This window comes from Scyliorhinus canicula, chromosome 19 (assembly GCF_902713615.1).
Source record: "Scyliorhinus canicula chromosome 19, sScyCan1.1, whole genome shotgun sequence".
In the NCBI taxonomy this organism is placed as follows: domain Eukaryota; kingdom Metazoa; phylum Chordata; class Chondrichthyes; order Carcharhiniformes; family Scyliorhinidae; genus Scyliorhinus; species Scyliorhinus canicula.
In genome coordinates, this window is record NC_052164.1 from 71,977,951 (window position 1) to 72,004,349 (window position 26,399).

The 26,399-nt window shown below is 46.9% G+C and overlaps 1 long non-coding RNA gene across 2 annotated transcripts in view; it reads left to right on the forward strand.

The window, feature by feature from the left end:
- LOC119954434 overlaps positions 1 to 24,695 on the forward strand; it is a 35,665-nt gene extending 10,970 nt beyond the window's left edge. The window contains exon 3 of one of the 2 annotated variants that reach the window (XR_005458245.1): positions 24,608 to 24,695. This is a non-coding gene — a long non-coding RNA (uncharacterized LOC119954434). Of the gene's footprint in view, positions 1 to 14,521; positions 14,941 to 24,607 lie in introns of those variants that run through there. The other variant, XR_005458244.1, reaches the window with a different exon arrangement.
- The last annotated feature ends 1,704 nt before the right edge of the window (positions 24,696 to 26,399 follow it).

Consider the following 26,399-nt stretch of genomic DNA (forward strand, 5'->3'; position numbering starts at 1 on the left):
AAGTGGCACAGCTGTGTCTACTGCATTAATATTCCAATCAAGTTTTAATGGCATCATCCCTTTGAGCTCCATTTGTATCGATTCAACTGGAGCAGTTTAAGATATTACATAAGGTACTGAAAGTATCATCCACCACAAATAGAGGGAGGTGAGTATTTTAGATAAGTTGTCCTGTTTATGTATTTTTTCTCTCAATGTTAATAATTATGGAGGGAAACATTTTCACCTTCAGTGGTCAACCTGAAAGACATCCAAACTCCTCAATCTGTACTCTCGGTGTATGGGATTCTGAGCCTGGAAAGCCCAGAAATTGTATCACTTGCTATGAGACCTCGGTATGCGTTTTTATAAATATTTTAATGCTTTCATAATTTTGAAGTTCCAAGTGACACCAGAGATTAGATAGTACCCTAACTCCCTCTGGTGCTCTGAACAGATAGCCATATCATAGAATCCCTACAGTGAAGAAGGAGGCCATTTGGCCCATCGAGTCTACCCCCACCCTCTGAACAAACACCCCCACCCTATCCCCGCAACCCCACCTTTTGGACACTATGGGCAATTTAGCACAACCAATCCAGCTAAACTGCACATCTTTGGACTGTGGGAGGAAACCCACGCAGACACGGGGAGAACGTTCAAATTCCACACAGTCACCCGAGGCTGGGATTGAACCCGGGTGTCTGGCTAACCACTGTGCCACCGTGCTGCCTGGAGAAGTAATTGAGCTTTAGTTGATTAATCCCATTAGAGATACAGTGAACCTTTTAGTTAACAGGTGAAAGTTGGGATCTTCGGCGATTGCACTAGCTTCTGACACCTGAATCTAAACCTGATTGCGAATGAAAGCCTTCTCGGCCTGATGGTTGTAGGAGTTGCATTTCTTGGTCACCTCAGTCCTGTCCATAGGGCACAGAGTCCTGTCCATAGGGCACAGAGTCATTAACTTCCCCATTTGGCACTGACTGACACCAGGTTTTCTTCAGAGATCAGTAAGAAGTCTTACAACACCAGGTTAAAGTCCAACAGGTTTGTTTCAAACACGAGCTTTCGGAGCACGGCTCCTTCTTCAGGTGAATTCACCTGAAGAAGGAGCCGTGCTCCGAAAGCTCGTGTTTGAAACAAACCTGTTGGACTTTAACCTGGTGTTGTAAGACTTCTTACTGTGCTCACCCCAGTCCAACGCCGGCATCTCCACATCATGGCTACCATTCTTCAGAGATGTTACTGGTTGGCTGCTGCAGTAAATGGGGGAAAAGAAAATCGCACGGCTGCAGTGGGAGACTGACTAATCTGAGTTTGGGGCTTGAGGAGGGAATTTTATGTTGCATCCAATTGTCCCTCACATGACCCAGGAGCTTTTGAAGCTGACAATGGATACTTGACATAGGGAGAAAAAAATATATGTTCCATTTCCCACACACAACCCACAGAGAAATATTCCATCATAGTTCGTACCAGTCTACTGTATGTTACCTACTGCTAGTGTGCTGTCAATAATTTACTGTCACATCATTGTAAATTACTTATATTGTATCACTGTGAATCACGATAAGTGAGCACAACCCTGTGGCGTACTGGCTTATTCACTGATCAGGAATTGACTACATAAATTATTGTGGTTTTATACCTTTTCTGCACATTGCAGAGAGAATAATGGCTATCTGAAGCAACAATCTAACACTAAGTATTCAATGGTATCATTAATTCCAAGAACAGGTGAAACTTGAAAGGCTCATAACTGTTATAAGAACCTTGAGATTACCCTCCCTGCAGCTTCAGTGTCTCTCTCTTCGTTTCTGCTTCATTTGGTTTTGTGTCTGTTTCCATGCTGACATTGGCTGTCAGTGCATCCTCTATCCCTGATGAATGGTCATCGTCACACAACCAAATCAGCCATAACAATACAATCACTGCAGGGTTATTGAGAAAAAATCTCTCATCAATTACACTGGGAGCTACAAGTTCTCTGTAATTATTGCATGTATGTGGCTCTCCTGCACTTCTGCGCCTTGCCTTTCACAGTCTCTTTGGTACACATCTTTGTTCTTACTTGTAATACTCAAACCATTATCCTAACTCTTCCCTTTGCTGGATTTGCTCATCAGTATATCCACCTGCACATCTGCTTCCGATCTTAATTGCTTCTAATTTGTATACAAGTCAGAGCCCGATTCCCACTGTTCAGCATGTTGCTCCATATCCACTGTTTACTTCCTTGCACTTAATAGTCTTTGGTACTGTGATAATGCTGATGAAATATTTCCTGACATGAAAGCTCATATTCCCAAGAAACGGTTTAGCTTGCATCATCAATTATTGTTCCTACTTTCATTTTCTATTTTTAACTCATTCCTCTGACAATTTTTCTCCATCAGTAAGTTTACTTCGACTTAGTTCCTTACTGCAGGTCAATACGCAACAAAACTTCGCAGCAGCCCCAGGTCATCACAATTTATTTTGCTCTAGCCCAGTGGTTTTCCTACGTTCGAAGGTCCTCCATGAATGCACTTCACCAACGCTTCTAAGGCCAGACCGGTCATCTTTTTCCCATCTGGTGGTGTCCGTTCTACTGGAGGGGTGCACTTACAGGAGGCAAAATACTTGTCCTGCTGGTCTCAGTCATCTTTCCATCACAATGTCCCCCAGACACGTCTGTCCAGTGTTCTGTAACACTGCCATTTTGGTTATCTTGTCTCTCCATGTAATATTCAGGATCTTACGTAAACAACGCTGGTGAAATAAATCCAACTTAGGTGAGACCTTTGCTGTTCTCTTCCGTGTCTTGTTGGCACATGTCGCAGTTGGTAGTCCTCTTCTAATGGCTGTGTTGATGGTTTTGGATGACAAGACCATTTGAAGCTGTTGGAAGACCAATGGTTCTTTGCCAATTCTTGTCTGATCTTCACATCTCCCTGGAAGATGTTGTATACTAGGTAGGGGAAGAGGTTGATGTCCTCGATGTTTTGTTGCCCAATGGTTATAGGAGGACCTTTTTGCTGTCCAGTTATCACTGCCTTGGTCTTTTCGCAGCTGATGCGTAGACTAGCCAATTGGCGCCATTTTGTTCAATACTGGTGGTCAAACCATACGGTGTACTTTATTCTTCATCTAGTAAGATGATGTGGTCTGACAACCAGCGGTGTTGCCACAGGATGTCAAAGTCTTCACTTATAATAATAATCTTTATTAGTGTCACAAGTAGGCTTCCCTTAACACTCCAATGAAGTTACTATGAAAATCCCCTAATTGCCACACTACGGCGCCTGTTTGGGTACACTGAGGGAGAATTCAGAATGTCCAATTCAGCTAACAAGCACATTTTTCGGGAGCTGTGGGAGGAAACCGGAACACCTGTAGGAAACCATGCAGAAACGGGGAGAACGTGCAGCCTCCTCACGGACAGTCATCCAAGCCGGGAATCGAATCCGGGTCCCCGGCGCTGTGAAGCAACAGTGCTGACCAGTGGGCTACTGCGCCACCACTTGCCATTGCCTTCTTCATGGTGAAATCAACAATCATGAGCAAAAGGAATGGGGAGACTGTGCAACCTTGTCATAGTCTTGCAATGATGTTTCATAGCAGCTGAACTCATAGTACAAGTCTTTGAAGGTGCTAATAATCCACTCTGGGATGGTGTACTGTCTTCCACTGTATCTAAGTGACTACTGATGGATGTCATCAAAGATTTATTGAAAGGAATGAAGATTATAACAAGTGGCTTTCAATACTCTAGGCTGTGATCTGTTATGTTCCTGAGAGTAAAGATCTGCCAGCCTGGAAATCTGCCTGTCCTTCATGAAAGTTTCTGTCCACTTCTGCTCCTCAACCTATTGAGAGGCACAGTGCTGAAGACCTTGCCAAGTACTGACAACAGTGTTATGTGCCTTCAATCGCTTCAGTCACTGAGATTCCCTTTCTTTGGCAGTTTGACGATTATTCCCCGCCTCCAATGTCTGGAATGGCCTCCATCATCTAAAGGTTGTTGAAGTGGTCCATGAGCACTTTTGTGGCCGTGTTCCTGTCCTGTTTCAATAGCTCTTCTGGTATCTCATTGATTAAAGGTGCCTTTCTGTTCTTCAGGCTCTTGATGGTTCTTTGGATTTCCTCTAATCTGGCAATTTCTCCCAAATTGACGTTAGCTGTTTAGGTACAGTGCTGTTGTTGATCGCAAATATGGAGCGGGGGTCGGGCAAATTGCGGACCACCTGAAAGTTTTTCACCTACCTGACCTCTTGCTCCTGATTCATCAATAGCACCTTGTCATCCTTGCTCTTGATTGGTGAGATGGTGTTGCTTCTTGCACCAGGCAGGTCCTATGCAATCCTCTACACCATTTTAAAGTCATACCAATTTGCTTCTTCTTGTGCCTCATTCCATTTAACTCCATCCATCTTTCTTTGTCTCTCCTACTGCTCTTTATGGCTTTATCCTGTCTTCTTGCATTAATCAATGTTCTTTTCCTGGTCTTTGTGCTAATTGCCAGCTTTATTTCACCAAACACCTTGCACTTTTAAAGACATTTTAGAAACACCCTATTCTACCCGGTAGATCTTTGGATGCCAAGGGGGTTAATGGATTGGGAAAAATGGCAAGATGGAAGAGCTGAGTTTAATGGTTTAACTCAGTTTTAAACCATTTCATCCATGGTTCTCGGAGCAAAGCACAATCTTGAAAATAATTTAATGAAACAAGATAGGTTGAAGATACAATATTTAAATACCTTGTGGTCTAGAAGTTTGAAGGCTGTAATGAGGAATGAAGAATTGATAGAGTTGGGAAGGTGCATTCTTGAAAAAAATTGATTAGCAGTATGAGATTATGCAATGAGCATTTGTTCAATCATTTTAATGTTCCAGATGCAAAAGAAACAAGGAACATAGAACAATACAACACAGGAACAGGCCTTTCGGCCCTCCAAGCCTGTACCGGTCATGATACTAACCTTTGCCAAAACCCTCAGCATTTCCTTGAACCATATCCCTCTATATCCCTCATGGGAAGCACAGTAGCATAATGGTTAACACAGTTCCAGGGTCCAGGTTCGATTCCCGACTTGGGTCACTGTCTGTGCAGAGTCTGAACGTCCTCCCCGTGTGTGCTCCGGTTTCCTCCGGGTGCTCCGGTTTCTTCCCACAGTCAAAAGATATGCAGGCTAGGTGGATTGGCCATGATAAATTGCTCTTGGTGCCCAAAATTGCCCTTAGTGTTGGGTGGGGTTACTGGGTTATGGAAATGGGGTGGAGGTGTGGGCTTGGGTCGCGTGCTATTTCCAAGAGCTGGTGCAGACTCGATGGGCTGAATGGCCTCCTTCTGCACTGTAAATTCTCTGATTCTATACCCGTCCTATCCGTGCGTTTGTGAGGATGTCTTTTGAACGCCGTTAACGCATCTGCTTCCACAACCTCCCAAGAAAGGAAGAATGAACAAACAAGTTTACATTTGGATAGCACCTTTCATATACTCAGACCAGCCTAAGGTGCTTCAAGAGTATTACTTCAGGAATCAATGATTTTGGTGTTGATAAGTTAATGTTGGCCAAACCAATTCTCCTGTTCTTCTTCAGGTAGCACATTATATTTTTGTTCTTTTATTCTTTTGTGGGATGTAGGCATCACTGGAACAGCTGATATTTTATGCCCATCCCTAATTGCTCTTGTGTGGCTTGCTATTCCATTTCCGAGGGCAGTTAAGAGTCAGCCACACTGCTTCGAATATGGAGTCACATATCTGCCTGACCAAGCCTGGATGGCAGATTTTCTGCCTAATGGACATTAGTGAACCAGATGGGTTTTTACAACAATCAATGATTGTTTCATGGATACCTTCACTCAGACGATGGCTGTTGTGGTGAGACCCACCAAGGGAAATTCTTAAGCCCAGCCAAAGGTCCATTGACTTTCCACGGCACCTTATGATCCATTCAGCAGGCAGGGATGGAAAATCCCACCCTTCCATTCGGATTTATTAACTGAATTCAAATTCCACCAGCTGTCAGAGTCGGCTTCAAACACTTGTGCCCAGAGTATGAGATGGATCTCTGGATTTCTAGTCAATCGACAATAACACTACCCACTGTCTCCTGCAAACACACAAGAGAGGACACCAAGGGTGCAATTCAGCAACCGCATTGTGCCTGGCACTGATCAAGATGCGCTGGATGAATAGCGAGTGAGGGCAAAATCAAGATTCACGCCAGGCGTGAACCATTTTGCGATTCACCTGGCCCACTCCTAATGGCGAGCTCCAGATCTCATCCACAAATGGCGAGAATATAATTAACCCTCATTTGCATTCATTTCAATCTCATTAATTACTGAAATTGATGATGAAAGCATCGCCCTCCTGGGAATGACCCGACACGCCAGGGGGAAGTCATGCGGGCGTCATTTCATACACCTTTTCAAAAACGGGAGACTGGCGCAATGGCTACAGGGAAGGAGTGAGGAGGTGAGTAGCCATTTCCATTTTCCGGCATGCTACTCAAGGGCACTGGAGCTGCTGCCCAGTGCTTGGACAGGGTGGCGACCCCCTCAGGAGGGGTTGGGCTTGGTCAATATCATGATAAATATTGTGGAGACCCATAACAGAGGCAACCATAACTGCAGCCTGTCTGTCCTACCAAACGCTTCCAGGACATTTCCCTGCTGTGGCTTTCATCCTGACATTCAATTTCACTCCCTTTGACTAAGAAAAGCCTCGAGCTCCACAGCTGAAGGGTATTTCAAATGAGGAATTAGCCTTGTTTTTTTCTGACAGCACTTCAGAATTCTCAATTCTCAATTGCCTCCTCGAGGGCAGTTGTGCCATGTCCCAGAAGATAATTGGAATATTTTATGGATAGCAGACTTTGATGCTTGAACAGTCTGCCTGAGATCTCGGAGCATCAGCATCATAGAGGCAGCTGAAAACAATTAAACACTAAAGAGCAGGGCTTCCCCACTGTGGACCTTCCTGCCAGCAAAGGGTAAGTGTGTGGATGAGGAGTGGGCAGCTGTGCCTAATGTCCCTGGCAGAGGTCTGAGATCAGGGGGCTAGGCGCTCCTGATGTGAATGTGCAGAGCAAAGTTTGCCAGCACAACTGGCTCGCTGGTTGAGAGAAGCCGGACAGTGATAGTAAGGATGGGCGAGACATAGGTGGATTTGAGGGTCCCGGCATGGAAGCCCGAACTGATTGTCGGTCTCTTTCCTTCTCCAGTTCCTTCAAGATAAAACAATGTTTGCTGGAGTCGACCCCAAAGCGGCTGCCCTCGCATTGCTTGTGGCAGCCGAGGCGGGCAGATACCGGAGAATGCGGCAGCAACAAAAATGCAGGCTGTAGGTGGCACCCCATTTGCAGGGAGCCGCCATTCACCCTGAAGATTCGGCCGCCAATCAAGCTGAGGAGGGACCCAGAAGGGGGGCAAAGTGTAGCTGCGTCATTCAATGTGCTGGCAGATACATAAAACTGCATTTCAACAGGGAGACAGTGTGGTCAGTGTGGAGGAGGAGGTCACCCTTTCCCAATGGCCATGAAGGTCACTGCAGCCCTGAATCTTTATGCCATCCGGTTATCCCAGGGCTCCTGGGTGGCATAACCCAATCTTCAGCCCACGGGTGCATCCGGAGGTGATGAATGCTCTGCGTGCCCGGTCATCCGCCATATCCCCTTCCAGCTGAACCAGGCCCACCAAGGTGTCTTGGCTGCAGGATTTGCTGCCATTGCCAGGATGCCCCAGGCCCAGGGGGTTATTGACGACACCCATGTTACCCTACCGACACTGGCATTTGGGAGTGCCCTGTCATTCTCTCCCTGAATGTTCAGATCATGTGTGTCCACAAACTCCGAATCATGCACGTGTGTGCCCGTTACCCTGCGCACGTGCATGACACCTACTTCCTGGAGCTCTCCGAGATCTCTGGTGTCTTCGAAGACCATTCCAGGGTGATGAGTTGGCTTGTGGGAGACAAAGGATACCTGAAGAGGTCATGGCTGATGACGCAGGTGTGGAGGCATGAACCTGAGACGACGGCCCGATACAATGAGGCCCACATTACCACGCGTGCTGTCGTTAAGCGCTGCATCGAGCTGCTGGAAATGCGATTCTGAGGAGCTTTGCCCTCCACAATTTAGCACAGCAGTGAGGCTACATGCTGGAGGAGGAGGAAGAACAGGAGAAGGCAGAGGGACATATGGCCTCATCTGAGGAGGAGGATGAAGTAGTCCAGGAAGAGCTGGAGAATGAGCCTGAGGAAGAGTAGAGGGATGGAGGACAGACGGTAGCAAAGGTCCGACATGCCAGGAAGAGCCTCATTTTCTCCAGATTCTCCTAAGTTGAGGCTGTGTCCACCAACTCAACCCGCCCAAGTTCTCCTCCTCCCCACCCCGTTTCCGCCCCTCCGCTGCAATGCCTACTCCCCTCCAATTCCCTCCCTTCACCAATCCCCCTTTACCTCCATTTCCCTCCCTCTCCCAATCCCTTCCATTTCCATCACTGCCCCCAATTCTCCCACCAACCCCTGCCATCCCTCGCTCCCTCCCCCGCTTTCCCTACCTCCCCCAATTGCACTCACCCCCCTTCTCGCCCCACCATTCCTCAATACTCAGTCCCATCACACCACCGTCACCGCGGCCACACTATTTCTCTTCCAAGGGTTTGTGCAGCCTGCAGGGTAACTCGCTGTGAGGAGAGCTCTGGTGTTCTCATTTTCTGCTGAAGTCTAACTCCTGACCTTCTGCTGACAGCGCGCTCACACCCATCCTCTGAATGGGGTCTGCATTGGGGGCTTTTGATCTTGGATCACTGTATCCAAGGGGTAGGGAGGAAGAGTGAAGGGTAACAGGGGCTGGGGGGGGGGGGGGGGGGTGGGGTGGGGGGGGGGGTGGTGTGTGTGGGCAAGCCCACTGTGAATATTAACGTGACAGATTGGGGGAGTCGGGCATCTTCATCAATAGGCAGGATTTCCACTCCCTTTACATCCAGATTGTGTCTGACCGCAAAAGTAAGAGATCGGAGATTTGCCAGGTACCTAGGAAGCTATCATGTTGCCCACATCTTCCATCACTCCCAGTTGGCATGGATATTTTGTGGTTCCAGCTTGCTTGTATAGTTGGCTTCTTGGGGAACAAAGGCTATCCACTGAAAAGGTTACTCAAGACGCCACTGAGACACCCAAGTGCAGAAGCCAAGGAGAGCTGTCATTGTGATGTCTCAACAAGGGCAATAGGTGTGAGGAGCACAGATGAGGTTACAGTCTCCGGACTGCTCAGGAAGAGCACTTCAATATCCTGCTGAGCACCTTTCCATTGTTGTTGTTGCTGGCTGCACAATCTGGCATTGTGAAGGGGGATCCAGTGGAGGATGAAGATAGTGATCTTGCTCCACAGAGGATGACTCAAGTGCTAGATCTGAGGAGGAGCTGGAGCAGCCCCTGGGTGAGGATCAGGAACAGGGAATCTTTATGGGAGGTAGTAAGACCAGGGAGGCTTTGACCCAGAGACTTTCAACTCGGCATAGAAACCAAGGAGTAAGGGTGATTGCAAAGGGTACGTCACCTTCCTGACCTCTCCTGTTCCTGCAATCGTCTCACTCTTAATTCAAGGTCTGACCTCTGAAATAAATTTGCAGTCTTTCTTCTGTGTCTCACACAAGTCCCAGGCTTCTTCCCTATCAAATACGTGAAGCACACAAAGGCCACTGCACATAATGAGGCATTTTTATAATGAAGGGAAATGTACGAATGAATCAGTGTACATGTGTCAAGGAAACATAAATTACTTGTGATAACCCCTTTTTGTGATCACAGTGATGTAAACATACATATGGGGTGATATATCTTGATGCTGTTCCTCCCTGGAAGCTGGATTAGTGGCAGTCTGCTGACTCTGATGTTCTGTAGGCCTTGATGACTTTGACCGCTGTCCTGTGGTCATCGAGAAATGTGCAGGTCCCACATGGTGGAGAATCCAGTGCCAAGGCTGAGCTCAGTTATTGCAGCCTCATCATGTGCGACAGTCTCTGGCGGAGGGTCAGAGGAACTGCTGCCATCATCCAGAGTGCCCGGAGAGGATTCCGCAGATACAAGTTGCAGCTCATCCGCCAAGATGTGGTTGATTTGAACCTCCCTGCTCACCATAGCTGGATGGGCAGGCAACAGGTTTATTAGGTGCCTCATCCATGTCTCACAATGGCAGTGACTGGCTGAGGTTAGTACCAATATGTGGGCTCACAGGTCGGAACGCAATCCCAGAAACCCCTGACTGAGTTCCTGGAGCTGCCTCTCCATGAGAGTCGCCACTCTTTATGGAGGAGGCTGGGCATTGGTTTAATGCAGTGCTTCAAAGGCAAACACAATGGCACACAGATCCTCAGGGATCTCTCCCGCGCATTCTGCCGGGCATGGAGCATCTGCTGACTCCAGAGGCTAATCATCTGCCTCAGACTCCAGCACTCCTTTACTGCCAGTGTCCTCTGCCTCCAAGAACACTTTAAGTGAGTGTGAAATGACTTCACCACAGTGCACCAACCTCTGATCTGAGAAGCATATGCCCACCAATATGCCAGCATCTGTGCTGGTGGACGGTGCAGAGACAGAATGTGATACATTTGCATCTGGCAGATGTTTCTCCTCGGGCATCAAGAGTGGGAGGGGATCCTCAGGGTTCATTTGGGGTCGTGGTGATGAGGCATCTGAGGAAGGAAGTGAAAATGTCACCAGCGAAAATCATTGCAAAGGGTGGGATTTCCAGCCCATCCCACTGGTGGGGTCTTCCGGTCCCGCCAAAGGTGACCCCCCCCCATAGTGTGTTCCCTGGTGACAAGATGGACTAGCCATGAAAAACATCCCAGACCTCGGCAAGACGGAAGATCTTGCTGACGGCCAATGTTGAGCCGCCTCCACCATCGGAAAAACAAACACATTGCCGGGGGGAGGAGTTGATGGTGATGTTGAAAAATTCCACCCAAAGTCTAAGTGCGCTGTCTGCTTCCTCATTGTAAGTGACAACTGGCTCAGCAAGTGCTTTTGAATGGACATTGAACGCCCATTTTGAATCGGCATGGTGGCACAGTGGTTAGATGCCTCACATCGCCAGGGACTGGTGTTCAATTCAAGCCTGGGATGACTGTCTGCATGGCGTCTGCACCTTCTCCCATGTCTGCGTGGGTTTCCTCCAAATACTCCGGTTTCCTCCCACAGTCCAAAGATGTGCATATTTGGTGGATTAGCCATGCTAAATTGCTCCTTAGTGTCCAGGTAAGGTGGGTTGTGGGGATTGGGCCGAGATCAGGTATTCTTTCAGAGGGTTGGTGCAGACTTGATGGACCAAATGGCCTTCATCTGCACTGTAGGGATTCTATGGATGAGCAAAAGGAATAAATGCATTTCATATGTCAGTCTTACAATGACTGTGCTGGATCTCTATGACAGTACAACAATTTCCACCCTTTCCATTGAAATCCAGCCCTCAGCCGATACCCCTGTCTCTCCAAAACCATTGGATGTGGCTCCACGGCAGAAGTTTTGTTTCTAAGATTGGAGTTGAGGAACAAACCACGTAACATTTGACCTTGTTGCTGTGGTCCAGTTAGTAACACTTTTATTACTTGAGTCAGAAGGTTGGAGGTTTAAGTCCTATTCAAGAACAAAAATCTAAGCTGACACTGAGGGCAGCACGGTAGCGCAGTGGTTATCATTCTCCCAATGTTTGCATGGGTTTCACTCCCACAACCCAAAGGGGCCTCACGGTAGCATGGTGGTTAGCATCAATGCTTCACAGCTCCAGGGTCCCAGGTTCGATTCCCGGCTGGGTCACTGTCTGTGTGGAGTCTGCACGTCCTCCCCGTGTGTGCGTGGGTTTCCTCCGGGTGCTCCGGTTTCCTCCCACAGTCCAAAGATGTGCGGGTTAGGTGGATTGGCCATGCTAAATTGCCCGTAGTGTAAGGTTAATGGGGGGGATTGTTGGGTTACGGGTATGTGGGTTTAAGTAGGGTGATCATTGCTCAGCACAACATTGAGCGCCAAAAGGGCCTGTTCTGTGCTGTACTGTTCTATGTTCTGTTCTATGTGCAGGATAGGTGGATTGATCACGCTAAATTGCCCCTTAATTGGAAAAATAATCTAGGCTTACTGGTGTGCTGCGTTGTTGTAGATGTTGTATTTTCAATTAATTATTTAACTGAGACTCCGTCGACCCTCTCAGGTGAATTTAAAAGGTCCTGTGGAGGCATATCAAAGAAAAGCAGGGAGGTTAATTCTTAATAATAATCTTTGTTGTGTTTATTGCTTTTAGATTATTTGTTACAGCAAAAGTCTTAAAACTTGAAATCTTGTGCGATTTCTTTAAATAATGATATTTTTTATTATCACCAGTAGGCTTACATTAACACTGCAATGAAGTTACTGTGAGAAGCCTCTAGTCGCCACATTCCAGCGCCTGTTTGGGTATACTGAGGGAGAATTCAGAATGGCCACATTACCCGACAGCACATCTTTCAGGACTTGTGGGAGGAAATCAGAGCACCCGGAGGAAACCCACGCAAACACAGGGAGAACGTGCAGACTCCAAACAGTCAGTGACCCAAGCAAGGAATCGAACCTGGGACCCTGGTGCTGTGAAGCAACAGTGTTAACTAATGTGCTACCATGCTGCCCACAGTGTCCTGGCCCTCATTCATCCCTCAAACAGCATTAATAAAAACTGATATTCTGGGCATTATTACATTGCAATTTGTGAGAGGACAAATTGGCAGTTATGTTTCCTGCTTTACAACAGTGACGGTACTTCCAAAGTAGATCATCAGCTGCAAACTGGTTTGAGACATCTGGTGGTAGTGAAAGTTTATATACAAATGCAAGTCCTCCTTTAATTCTTTGTTACCCGAGGCCTGAAATATTCTCTATGTTCCTTGTTTGGCCAATCAAAAGGCCCAATCTGGGCTGGACACACGCTATGATTATTTAATTAGACAGGGCTCAAAATTTCAAATTTTCCCCTAATGTACGAAAATCAGTGTCCAGCTCTTACGTTTCAGTGCTGGAACATCGCAAAGCAGAAGAAATGAAAGCAAGCATAGGCCAATTGGATCTTTATGCTTTGTCAAAACATAATACCCGCCTTCCCATTTCAATGTCTAATTTCTAAAACCATTGAGGCTGTAAATAAATCTATCAATGAACTGGAAATTTCACTCATGCAAATTGAAACCCTCTTCAAAACGTATAATTTTGATGGTGTGTTGCCTTTTCTTGAGTGACATTTCGTGACATTTTCTGAACTTTTCAATATTTCTCCTCGCTGTGGATGTTTTGCGTTTTAATGTCAGTATTGATTGCAATGTCAATACTTTCATCTTTGATGAATTTATTTCAGAAGATGCTTCCAATAAAGTAAAAGAAATGGTTTTGTTTCTCTGACAGGTACATATTTAGCAAAGGTTAATCTAGGGAAAAGACAAGCTGCCTCAGTGTCGGTGAATTAGAGCAAAGCAATCAGTTATGGTACCTACTGCTGATTGTTTTCGAAAGGCTGAGAATTGCATTGGTGTGGATAACCAGGGAAGATCTGCTCTGAAAGGTAGCACATCCAATAAAACAGAGTTTCTTAAGATAACTGAAGTGTCAACGTCAATCTTTGGGCTCAAAGCTCAGAGTGCTGACAATCTGACACATGACACACAGCCTAGCGTTGGCCAATAGCTCTCAGTGGATGCAAATGGTTTTTTACAGTTTAGTGCAACAGTTAGAAAATGGTAACAGAGAGATCTGTAGAATGGGAACCGTTGGCTGGAGCATCTGACTGGAAAAGGTCACACTTGAATGCTGTTCAAACTCATACTCCATTTCCATGCGGAATATTGTTGTGGAGGACTCCTGTTAATCCATAAGAAATAGCACATAAGTTAATTTGGTACAAATGCCGAAGAAATGAAGCCGGTGCTGACCAACGCATGTTCCTGTACCAATATCACTAAAGGGGATTAGCTGACAAAACATAACTGCCCTTTACATTAACACATAAGATTGTGTGTAGCATTAAGGTGCCCTCGCAAAACTGAAGTCAGTGGGAATCAGGGGAATACTTTCCACTGTTTGGAGTTATGTCTGGCCACCTTCCTTCCATCATAAGGCCAGGAATGGCGATGTTCGCTGATCATTGATCAGTGCGCAGCTCCATTTGGAACCCGTCAGTTAACTAGGAAGACCGTGCCTGCATTGAAGTCTGGACAGTCTGGTCAACATTTGGGTTTGGGCTGATAATTTGCAAGTAACATTAATTAAACAGGTGCCATACAAAGTCCATCTCCAACAGGAGGGTGTCTGTCCACCTCATTTGGGCACTTAACAACATTATCATTCTTGAACACCCCAATACTGTCAATACCCTGGGAGTCACAATTGACCAGAAATGTAGTTGAACTGAACACATAAATTCAGTAGCTCCAAGAGAAAATTACAGGCTGCATATTTTGCACAATGACTCACCCTCTGACTCCCAAAAGGCACAAGCCAATAGTATGATGGAAATTTCTCCCTTTTCCAGGATGAATGCAGCTTCAACAACACTCAAGACCCTCCAAATCTACAAGATGCACTGCAGCAACTCACCAAGGCTTCTTCAACAGCACCTCCTTGACTGACAAGAACATCGACAAGAACATTGGTTCATTGAAACAATATAAGTTCCCTGCCACCCTGATTTGGAAATATATTGTTGTTCTTTACTGTTGCTGGGTCAAAATCCTTTTAACAATGTCCCTAACAGCACCATGGGAATATTTACACAATGCTTACTGCAGCGATGCAAGAAGGCTGCTCACCACCTCCTTCTCAAGAGTAAATATCGCCTTGCCAACGGCACCCAAATCCTGTGACTAAATGTTAATAAAAACAGTGGTGGTATTAAATGAAGGTGATGGTGTCTAAACCATGGCTGGAGAGCCAGTGAAGCCTGTGTCATCTTTTTTAGCGTCGGCCTGCTGGGCACTTAACTGGACAGCTGTGGGCCTTCCCCAGGGTTAAGGTCCTGAGGGGCAGGGGGTGGTGGGGGTGGGGGGGGGGGGGGGAAGAATCCCACCCTCCTGCCAAAACTTCCTACCTTGATTGACTGGCAACACCATTGGGAAGGTGGTAGCTGCTGCTGGTACAATACCTACCTCGGACTTAGTATAATTGCTGGATACCTAGGCCGAATTTCCAGGAGATGGGGTCAGCTGCAAGGGCAGGGGAATAACCCTTTGTGCCTCCCCCCACCCCCCTCCCCCACTACAGATGTGATCAGGGTGGAGGTGGGAAGGGGCAGGGTCCCCATCTGCCACCCTCCTGCCCAATTTAATGCCACCAAAACTCGCAAAGGGGAGGGCATTAAATTCAGCTCAGTGGCTTCACTTACACAGGAATTCAACAGGAAGCCCGAAGGACATAAAAGGTGATGAGTAAATGAGAATTCAGTCAATGTTTATTTCAGCAATTTGGTCACCACTTAATCGTGACTCAAAACTCTGAAAGCTTGTTAATCCAGATATGAGCGGACAGGTTCTGTGGTAAATGACAATTGAACAAATGCCCCGTTGGCTGTGAGGCACTTCAGGCACCTGTACCTGATAAATGAGCTACAAGCAACTGTTCACAGATCTTATTCATTTTTCTTTATAAATTTAGAGTATCCAATTCTTTTTGGGTTGTGGGGGTGAAACCCATGCAGACATGGGGAGAATGTACAAACTCCACTCGGACAGTGACCCAGATCGGGATTGATTCTGGGTCTTCGGCGCTGTGAGGCAGCATTGCTTGCCACCGTACCGCCCGACAGCTCTTATTCCTAATCAACAATTTACTTTCTCTCATATTCACAAACTCAAACATTGCACTGATTTCATAATTTTAATTGTGAATTCAACATCAAGGTGTATCTTTCCAGAAGGTGTGCAATTATATAATTTTGATTCTTGTCACAATTTCTCGATCACTTTACCCTTTGATAAAATCAACAACAACAACATATATTGTATAGCACCTTCCTTGTAATGAAATATCCAAAGGCTTTTTAGTAAAGAAAATATGACTTTGAGGTAAAATAAATAAATTTTGGATTCGCTGATGGAAATGTTTGGTCAAACAGGAAGGTTTTAATGAGCGTCGTGAAGGATGAAAGAATGATCGAGAGATGGAGAGGTTCCAAACTGAGGAATTAGGCATCCAAAGGCTTGGTCATCTTCGTGGGGTGATTCAAATTGGGAATGCACAAGTGTTTAGAATTGGATGAGTGCCGCTGCCTCGAAGTGTTATGAGACTGGAGGAGATCACAGAGTTAGGGAGAGGTGAGGCCAGGGATGGATTGAAACCGAGGATGAGAATTTTAAAATCTAGATGCTGCTTGACTGGGAACCAATGTAGGTCAGTGGTGATAGGTGATTGGGGCTTGGTACAAGTTAAGAAACAGACAGCAGAGTTTTGGATGAGATCAAGTTTATAGAATGTAGAATGTGGGAGAATAACCAGGAGTGCATTGGAATAGTGGAGCGGGATTCTCCGACCCCCCACCGGGTGGGAGAATCGCCGCGGGTCAGCGTGAATCCTGCCCCTGCCGTCCTCCCAATTTTCCCGCCCGCCAAAAACCGGACCGGCGTGAATCGCGCCGCCTGCCTCGGAGTATGGCAGGGTCCAGCGCGACTCAATATGCGCCGGGGCCGCCCGACTTCTCCGGCCTGTGATGTTCCGAAGTCCTGCCCACCTGTAGCCGGTCCCGCCGGCGTAAATCAGAGTAGGTCCCTTACCGGCGGGACCTGGTGGCGCGGGCGGGCTCCGGGGTTCCTGGGGGGTCGTGGGGGGATCTTGCCCCGAGAGGTGCCCCCACAGTGGCCTGGCCCGCGATCGGGGCCCACCAATCCGCGGGCGGGCCTGTGCCGTGGGGGAACTCTATTCCTTCCGCATTGGCCATTGTGGCCCTCCGCGATGACCGATGCGGAAGCGAATCCTTGTGCGCATGCAGGGGGATGACGCCAGCATACGCTGGCACTCCTGCGCATGCGCTGACTCATAGAACAGAGAACGATACAGCGCAGTACAGGCCCTTCGGCCCTCGATGTTGCACCGACATGGAAAAAAAACTAAAGGCCATCTAACCTACACTATGCCCTTATCATCCATATGCTTATCCAACAAATTTTTAAATGCCCTCAATGTTGGCGGGTTCACTACTGTTGCAGGTAGGGCATTCCACGGCCTCACCACTCTTTGCGTAAAAAACCCACCTCTGACCTCTGTCCTATATCTATTACCCCTCAATTTAAGGCTATGTCCCCTCGTGCTAGCCACCTCCATCCACGGGAGAAGGCTCTCGCTGTCCACCCTATCTAACCCTCTGATCATTTTGTATGCCTCTATTAAGTCACCTCTTAACCTTCTTCTCTCTAACGAAAACAACCTCAAGTCCATCAGCCTTTCCTCATAAGATTTTCCCTCCATACCAGGCAACATCCTGGTAAATCTCCTCTGCACCCGTTCCAAAGCTCCCACGTCCTTCCTATAATGAGGCGACCAGAACTGTACGCAATACTCCAAATGCGGCCGTACTAGAGGTTTGTACAACTGCAACATGACCTCATGGCTCCAGAACTCAATCCCTCTACCAATAAAGGCCAACACACCATAGGCCTTCTTCACAACCCTATCAACTTGGGTGGCAACTTTCAGGGATCTATGTACATGGACACCGAGATCCCTCTGCTCATCCACACTACCAAGAATTTTACCATTAGCCAAATATTCCGCATTCCTGTTATTCTTTCCAAATTGAATCACCTCACACTTCTCCACATTAAACTCCATTTGCCACCTCTCAGCCCAGCTCTGCAGCTTATCTATGTCCCTCTGTAACCTGCAACATCCTTCCGCACTGTCTACAACTCCACCGTGCCGATTGGCGGAGGCCCTTCGGCACTGGTTGGCGCCCCTATCCCGCCTGCCGGCGGGGCGCAAACCACTCCGTGGCGGGCCTAGCCCCTGAAGGTGCGGAGGATTCCGCATCTTTGAGGCGACCCGACGCCGGAATGTTTTACGCCACTCCGTCCCACCAGGACCCCCCCCCCCCCCCCCCCCCCCCCCGCCCTGTCGGGTACGGGAGGATCCCGCCCGTTAAATCCAGTGTCACAAAGTAATGGGGAGTTCCACAGAATTGGTATTTCTACAGCGCAGATGGAGTCCATTCGGTCCATCGAGCCTGCACCGACTCTCGGAAACAGCACCTTAACTAGGCCCACTCCCCCACCCTGTCCCTGTAACCCCACCTAACCCACACATCCTTGGACACTAAGGGGCAATTTAGCATGGCTAATCCACCTCACAAGCACATCTTTGGACTGTGGGAGAAAACCGGTGTACTCGGATGACAGTCATTGCAGACATTGGGAGAAAGTCCAAACTCCACACAGACATTGAACTCAGATGCCTGGTCTGTGAGGCATAGTTCAAACCACTGTGCCACCATGCCACCCGGCTTAAACAGAGGATGATCCGAGGAGCGCAGTTGAGCGATGTTGCAGAGGTGGAAATAAATGGTCTTAGTGATGGTGCAGATATGAGATTGGAAACTCAACTCACGTCAAATATGACACCAAAGTTTCAAATAGTCCGGTTTAGTCTCGGACAATTGCCAGGTTGAAGGAATGGATTCTTGAGTGTGACTATAAAAAGAAACATTCATGTCGTCCCAATATTTAATTGCATACAATGGGTACCTCTGCCAACAGCAGTGGGACCAGAAGATCCCACTCCCAGCCAATGGCGAGCCCCATCTGCAGTCACAAAACATATCGTAGTGGATGCGGATAATTCCACGCACTCTTTCCACTGGAGCAGAGAAGGTTAGGAGGAGATTTTTGATTAGTAAGTTCGCGGATGACACTAAGGTTGGTGGATTGGCAGATAGTGTTGAGAATTGTCAGAGGATACAGCAGAACATAGATAGGTTGGAGACTTGGACAGAGAAATGGCAAATGGAGTTTAGTCCAGACAAATGTGAGGTAATGCATTTTGATCGGTCTAACACAGAGGGGAACTATATCGTAAATGGCAAAACTCTTAGGAATATAGAAAGTCAGAGAGATCTGGGTGTACAAGTCTACAGATCTTTGAAAGTGGCAACACAAGTAGACAAGGTTGCCAAGAAAGCATAAGGAATGCTTGCCTTCATTGAAATGAGCATCGAGTATAAAAACTTGCAAGTCATGCTACAGTTGTATCGAACCTTGGTAAGGCCGCACTTGAAATATTGTGTACAATTCTGGTCGCCACACTAGCAGAAGGATGTGGAGGCTTTGGAGAGGGTGCAAAGGAGGTTTATCAGGATGTTGCCTGGTCTGGAGGATGTTAGCGATATGGAGGGGCTGAATAGACTCTGACTGTTTTCATTGAAAACATACCTCTCCATTCTCCTGAGGAAGGAGCAGTGCTCCGAAAGCTCGTGTTTGAAACAAACCTGTTGGACTTTAAACTGGTGTTGTAAGACTTCTTACTGTGCTCACCCCAGTCCAACGCGAGCATCTCCACTTCATTAGAAAGACAGAGGTTGAGGGGTGACCTGATAGAGGTCTACAAGATGATGAGGGGTATGGATAGAGTGGATGGGCGGGCACTCTTTCCCAGGGTGAAGGGGTCAGTCACCAGGGGGCATAGGTTTAAAGTCCATTGGGCAAAGCTTAGAGGAGATGTGCAAGGCAGGTTTTTTACGCAGAGGGTGGTGAGTGCCTGGAACACGTTGCCAGGGTAGGTTGTGGAATCAGATACATTAACAGCGTTCAAAAGGCATCTTGACAACCATGGATAGGGTGGCTATAGAGGGATATGGCATAAAGGTGTGGTGAGGGTTTTGGCAAAGGTTGGTATCATGACAGGTAGCGGTTTAGAAGGTCAAAGGGCCTGTCCCTGCGCTGTATTGTTCTTTGTTCTTTATTCTTTGTTCTTTGATGTCTACCAGGATGTTGTCTGGTCTGGAGGGTGTTAAATCTGCGGAGAGGCCAAATAGACTCAGACTGTTTTCATTAGAACGACGGAGGTTGAGGGGTGACCTGATAGAGGACTACAGGATTCCAAGATTGTGAGGGGCATGGATAGAGTAGATGGGTAGGCACTCTTTCCCACAGTAGAGGGGTCAGTCACCAGGGGTCACAGGTTTAAGGTGTGTGGGACAAAGTTTAGAGCAGATGTCCGAGACAGGTTTTTTACACAGAGGGTGGTGAGTGCCTGGAACATGCTGCTAGGGGAGGTTGTGGAAGCAGATACATTAACAGTGTTCAAAAGGCATCTTGACAAATACATGGATAGGATGGATATAGAAGGAAACAGCACAAGGACGTGCTGACGGCTTTGGCCAAGATTTGTATCATGACCGGTAGCGGCTTGGAGGGCCGAAGGGCCTTTTCCTGTGCTGTATTGTTCTTTGTTCTTTGAGATTTAATGGAGGTTTTTAAAATTATGAAAAATACCTGTTGCGTTGAATGCAGAAAACTTGTTTCCTTTGGTTAAGGAGTCAGTAATGAGAGGCCGTCAATAAAGAATTGTCACCAAGAGATGCAGGAGAGAGCTTTGAAGGAATTTCTTTCTGAGAGATTTATCTGGACTAGTGATCCTTTGCCACAGGAAATAGTTGAAATAGGGACTGTGGTATTATCATAAATGAAGGCAATGCAAGAGTTAATTAAATATATACAGACAGCCATTAGAAGGAGCTAGTCCCATTAAGTATACGAGGAATGCGGCTAAGCCTTGTGGATCAGATGATGATGAAGAAGAAAAACAGAAGACAGTGAGGCATGGGAGAGAGCAGTTATGTACTTGAGAGTTCTGCAGTTAGAGATAGCATAGTTTAATATAGAAACAAATCTTAGATAGTAGTTAGTTAATACATTATTGGTGTTGTTTGTTAACAAAGCTTTGCGTTCTTTATTCAACACCATGCATCCAAACCATCCAGGTAAAGTAAAATAGAGAACAACATGGTACCAGGTCTGACTAGAATAGATTAGTAAAGTTTATGGAGAAAGAAAGAATCTCCGATTGAAAAACAAACGTGCGAAGGGAAAATTTCAACCAGACTCCAAGAGCTACAACCAACAGCATCACGAAAAAGAAATACCCAGCTGAAGCTACATGGAAGTCTGAAGACTCCAAATTCATTCAGGATATCGGGTAAAGTAGATGTGACAAACTTTTCAAACAAGAGTTTGAACACTGCCTCTCAGCCTTAACTCTCGAAGTGGTCAGTGAAAAGCGAAAGATTGCGCTAAATTGGGCTGGACCGCAGGCTACAGAATTATATTACTCATTCCACTTTGAGAATGAAGTTGAAATAAATAAGTTTGATGAGATAATTGAAAAAATTTAAAATAATTGTGAGCTGAAAAGAAATGTAAAGCTCAGTAAACAACAAAAATAAATGCTAGAAGATCCGTGTAACATATCCCGTGCGAGCAAAGAATCTAAAACTAGAAGTGCTGATATGTTGAATGGGCAAAGTAAAACTTTTTTTGTCTCCGTTGAAGCTGTGGCGCAGCAGAAAATTAAGCTCACTGGAAAAGAAGACCAAATTGCGCAAGCGCATCTGAAAAAAACATACGCTTCAGAAGTCAGACATTACGGACATGCGCAGTTAAAGAAAAAAAACTCACAATTCGTATGTTGAACGTTCTGTGCATGTGCGGGACCGGTTCGCACATGCCCACGTTAAAAAAGATGTGGGGCGGGTCGGAGAATCGCCCGGGGCCGGCGTCAATCCCGCCCCCGCCGTGTCCCGAATTCTCCGCCCCCCGAGATTCGGAGGGGACGGGAATCGCGCCGTGCCGGTCGGCAGGCCCCCCGCGGCGATTCTCCGGCCCGTGATGGGCCGAAGTCCCGCCGCTGACAGGCCTTTCCCACCGGCGTGGTTTAAACCACCTCTGGTACCGGCGGGATTGGCGGCGCGGGTGGGCTCCGGGGTCCTGGGGGGGGGGGGGGGGGGGGGGGGGGGCATGGGGCGATCTGACCCCGGGGGGTGTCCCCACGGTGGCCTGGCCTGCGATTGCGACCCACCGATCGGCGGGCGGGCGGGCCTGCGCCGTGGGGGCACTCTTTTTCTTCCGCCCCGCCATAGCTTTCACCACGGCGGAAGAGACCCCCTCCCCTGCGCATTAGCCGGTATGATGTCAGCAGCCGCTGATGCACCAGCGCATGCGAGGACTTCCGCCGGCCGACGAAGGCCTTTCGGCCCCAGCTGGCAGGGTGCCAAAGGCCATCCGCGCCGACCGGCGGAGCGGAAGCCACTCCGCCGCGGGACTAGCCCCTCAATGTGAGGGCTTGGCCCCTAAAGGTGCGGAGAATTCCGCTCCTTTGGGGAGGCCCGACGCCGGAGTGGTTCACACTCCGTCCCTCCGGGACCCCCGCCCCGCCGGGTCGGGGAAAATCCCAGCCGTGATTCGGGAGATGACTGTCTGCGCAGAAGATTGCGCATGCACAGTTGAAAAAAGAGCACACTCCGGAAGAGGATCGATTTGCGCATGCACAATGGAAGTTTGAGCATGACGTCAATAACCTGCATGCGTTGTGGCCACGCCCACTTAAAGAAAAAATGCCCGGCAATCGGAAAACAATGTTTAAACTGCAGCAAACTGAATCATTTGGCTTTGCAATGCAGAACAGGAATGAAATTTCACCGAACAGCTGAACAACCAGTTTTCAACCAGAAGAAAATGTTCACAAATCTAAAAGTAAAGAGTATAAACTCAACATCACATAAGATTAAATGGATTTGCAAGATATATTCTACATGGATATAATTGAAAGTGTAGGTCAAGGTATACAAAAAATTTCAAAAGCTGAAATCTACAGTGGGACTGCGATTGAAACGTTAGGGATATGTTACCTAGAAGCATGGGTGCACAATCAAAGTCATATCGTGCAATTCGCCATTGTGGACACAAAGTGAGAGTCCATATTGGGAGCAAAAGCGCGTGAAGCTCTGAACCTCGTTCAACGACTGCACGTTCCAGACAGCGTGAAGACAGAGCATCATTATAACCGCCCACAAGAGATGATACCGCAATCATCCGTAGAGGACAGTAATCTGGCAAATGAAGATGAAGAAGAATAACTTTTGCAGCAGCATTGAACAAGCAGTTTACAGACTGAAAGACTCCAGAAATAGAACAATAAAAGACTGCAGGAAGAGAGCAATTAAAGACTCCAGGAAGAGCACTGAAAGAAACAGATGATGAGCAAGCAAAAGACGATGAAAGTCTATCCACTGTATTTGCCACTAAGGACAACAGTGAAGAAAAAGATAATGAGCAAGAAAAAGAAGACGATGACAGTCTATCCACTTTATTTGCAAAGAGTGACAAAGTGATCACAAGTAGCATACAAGCTGTGCAGGACAAAATCGAGACTGACAGATCTCAGATGGACTGCACAAAGGTTGACAATCAGAGGCTGGGGCTAGAAACCAGGGGCTGGTTTAGCACGGGGCTAAATAATTGGCTTTTAAAGCAGACCAATGTAGCCATCTAAGATGGACACTGGGCTACAAAATGGAGAACTGCTAAGGCTGCAGGGAAAAACAGTCTTAGTGAGGACAAGCAGTTTGCAGAAGACTAATTTGCATTCTGCACATACAGAAACCAGTTTTTGGCCAGGTGCAGAGTTTCAGCCAAAGGTGCAAATGGGAACAGATCTGCATAGTAATGAGGTGATCCAGATCCAGACCCCGCACAATAGAAACATTTAAGTATCAATGGATACTTTTGCGTAGACGCCCAGACAGAATGGCGCCACAGTAACCAACACAAAGAACCATAGGGATCGCCCCACCCATCGAGGAACGACCCTCAGATTGGGAGGTTTGGAAGGTATCGATTGGGAAAGGCCCAATCGATACCTGGCAGGTAAAAGAACCGCCCCAAGGGGGCATGGACTTCTAGGACCTATAAAGAGAAGGTCAAGCACATGACTCGGTCTGTTGCTTCCAGACTCCGGCCCAGATTTGTTACATCGCATCCTGACTCCAGTTTCATCACCGGCCGTTGAGCATCAGCCATCGAACTGTAAGTGCCAATACAACGATCGCTACGTGATCCAGACCTTGCTAGATCCTGACAACTTTAAGAATCAGAGAGTTGCAGACCAAGAACGGGATGAAGGCCTTGTCCCCTGACCTTGCCTGTTCCTGTCTAGATAAGTATTTTAGTTGTTTAGTATTAGAAGTAAGTTAGTCTCTTTAGCGTATGCATGTGTATTTATTATATTTGTTATAATAAACACCAATCGTTTGGACTTACCAATCGGTGTACAGATTTATTACTTTGAACCTGACCTTGATATACTTGTGACGGTGTCTAAATATGGCACCTGGCGACTCCGAGCATAATTGCATACACAGAGCCATAGTAGTGTTAAGCACACGGCCTTTAAACGGAGGCGTGTTAATCACACTCCAGTAAAACGAGCAACACCAAGGCAGGCCAGCAGCACGGTTCAATTCCCGTACCAGCCTCCCTGAACAGACGCCAGCATGTGGCGACTAGGGGCTTTTCACAGTAACTTCATTTGAAGCCTATTTGTGACAATAAGCGATTTTCATTTTCATTTCATTTCATTTCAGAGTGCAACAATGAACAGATCAACTGAGAGCACATACAATTGTGAACAGCCAACAAGAAAATGAAGACATCTTGGACAAGTAAAAAAAAATGAATGAAAATCACTTATTGTTACAAGTAGGCTTCAAATGAAGTTACTGTGAAAAGCCCCTAGTCGCCACATTCCGGCGCCTGTTTGGGGAGGCTGGTACGGGAATTGAACCGTACTGCTGGCCTGCCTTGGTCTGCTTTCAAAACCAGCGATTTAGCCCTGTGCTAAACAGCCCCTCACCCCAGATGAGAAGCACCAAGAGATCAAAGATAAATCAGATCATCCAGAAGGCACCGATGTCACAAAGCTCAATGATGCATCAGATCATGCACAGGAACCTGAGACCACAAAGCCTGATGAATCATTAGATAATACAAAGGACATTGATAGTATAAAGTTGAAAGCCAGAAGGAACAGATCTTGAGTACACAAAAAGTAACTACGGAATAACAGACTGTACACAAAGGTCTGACTGTGAAACCGAAGGTCAACTAAACAGTACAGTCCAATGCAATGACAAGAAAGTGTTTGAACTTGCAGACAGGCTTGACAGACCATACAGGATGGAAAGCAATCCAGATGGCAACTGAGCAAGGGACTGCAGGACAGTGTGTGAAACACAGCATCAGATCGGGGTACCACGGACAAATGCGTGTGTAAACAATACAAAATTCACGCATAATGGTCCAATGTCAGGAAGAACTGGACACTGTTTAGACAAAAAATAAGTCGTGCCAACAAATTTAATGAGTTGGTATTTGCCGTAAAACCAGAAAACAAACAGGTTTTGAAGGCAAATGAAACACAAAAGCAACATCACAAGCACAGAAAGAAACTACGTCAGACAACGAACATGGTTCAACCAGTCGAACACCTGATCGATTTGGACTGATGACTTGTTGGCACTGTAACACACTACCACAGTGGCGTCTGAGTGTATACTCAAATTTGTGGACTGTAAAAAAAAAAGTTTGAACAATTGTTCACTAGTACTTGTGATGAACAGACAATGATTTTGACATAAGTTTGTAGCAAACTCCAATTATCTTGCAGTCAAGGAACAGGAAGAAAGGGGGATAGACATAGACATAGAACATATAGTGCAGAAGGAGGCCATTCAGCCCGTCGAGTCTGCACAGACCCACTTAAGCCCTCACTTCCACCCTATCCCCCTAACCCGATAACCCCTCCTAATGAACACTAAGGCCAATTTAGCATGGCAAATCCACCTAACCTGCACACCTTTGGACTGTGGGAGGAAACCAGTGCACCCAAAGGAAACCCACGCAGACACGGGGAGAATGTGCAGACTCCGCAGACAGTGACCCAGCAGGGAATCGAACCTAGGACCCTGGCACTGTGAAGCCACAGTGCTAACCACTATGCTACCATACTGGGATAGTATGGCATGTATAGTCATTAGCAATAGAACAGGATAATGCATTTATGATTAATACCACATGACATAAGAATCAAAGAAAAATGTTTTAAACAAAGTGTAATAATTTTTCTTTAGAAAGAAAGGGGTATGTGGTATTATCAGAACTGAAGGCGGGGCAGCACGGTGGCCTAGTGGTTAGCACAACCGCCTCACGGCGCCGAGGTCCCAGGTTCGATCCCGGCTCTGGGTCACTGTCCGTGTGGAGTTTGCACATTCTCCCCGTGTCTGCGTGGGTTTCGCCCCCACAACCCAAAAATGTGCAGAGTAGGTGGATTGGACACGCTAAATTGCCCCTTAATTGGAAAAAATAATTGGGTAATCT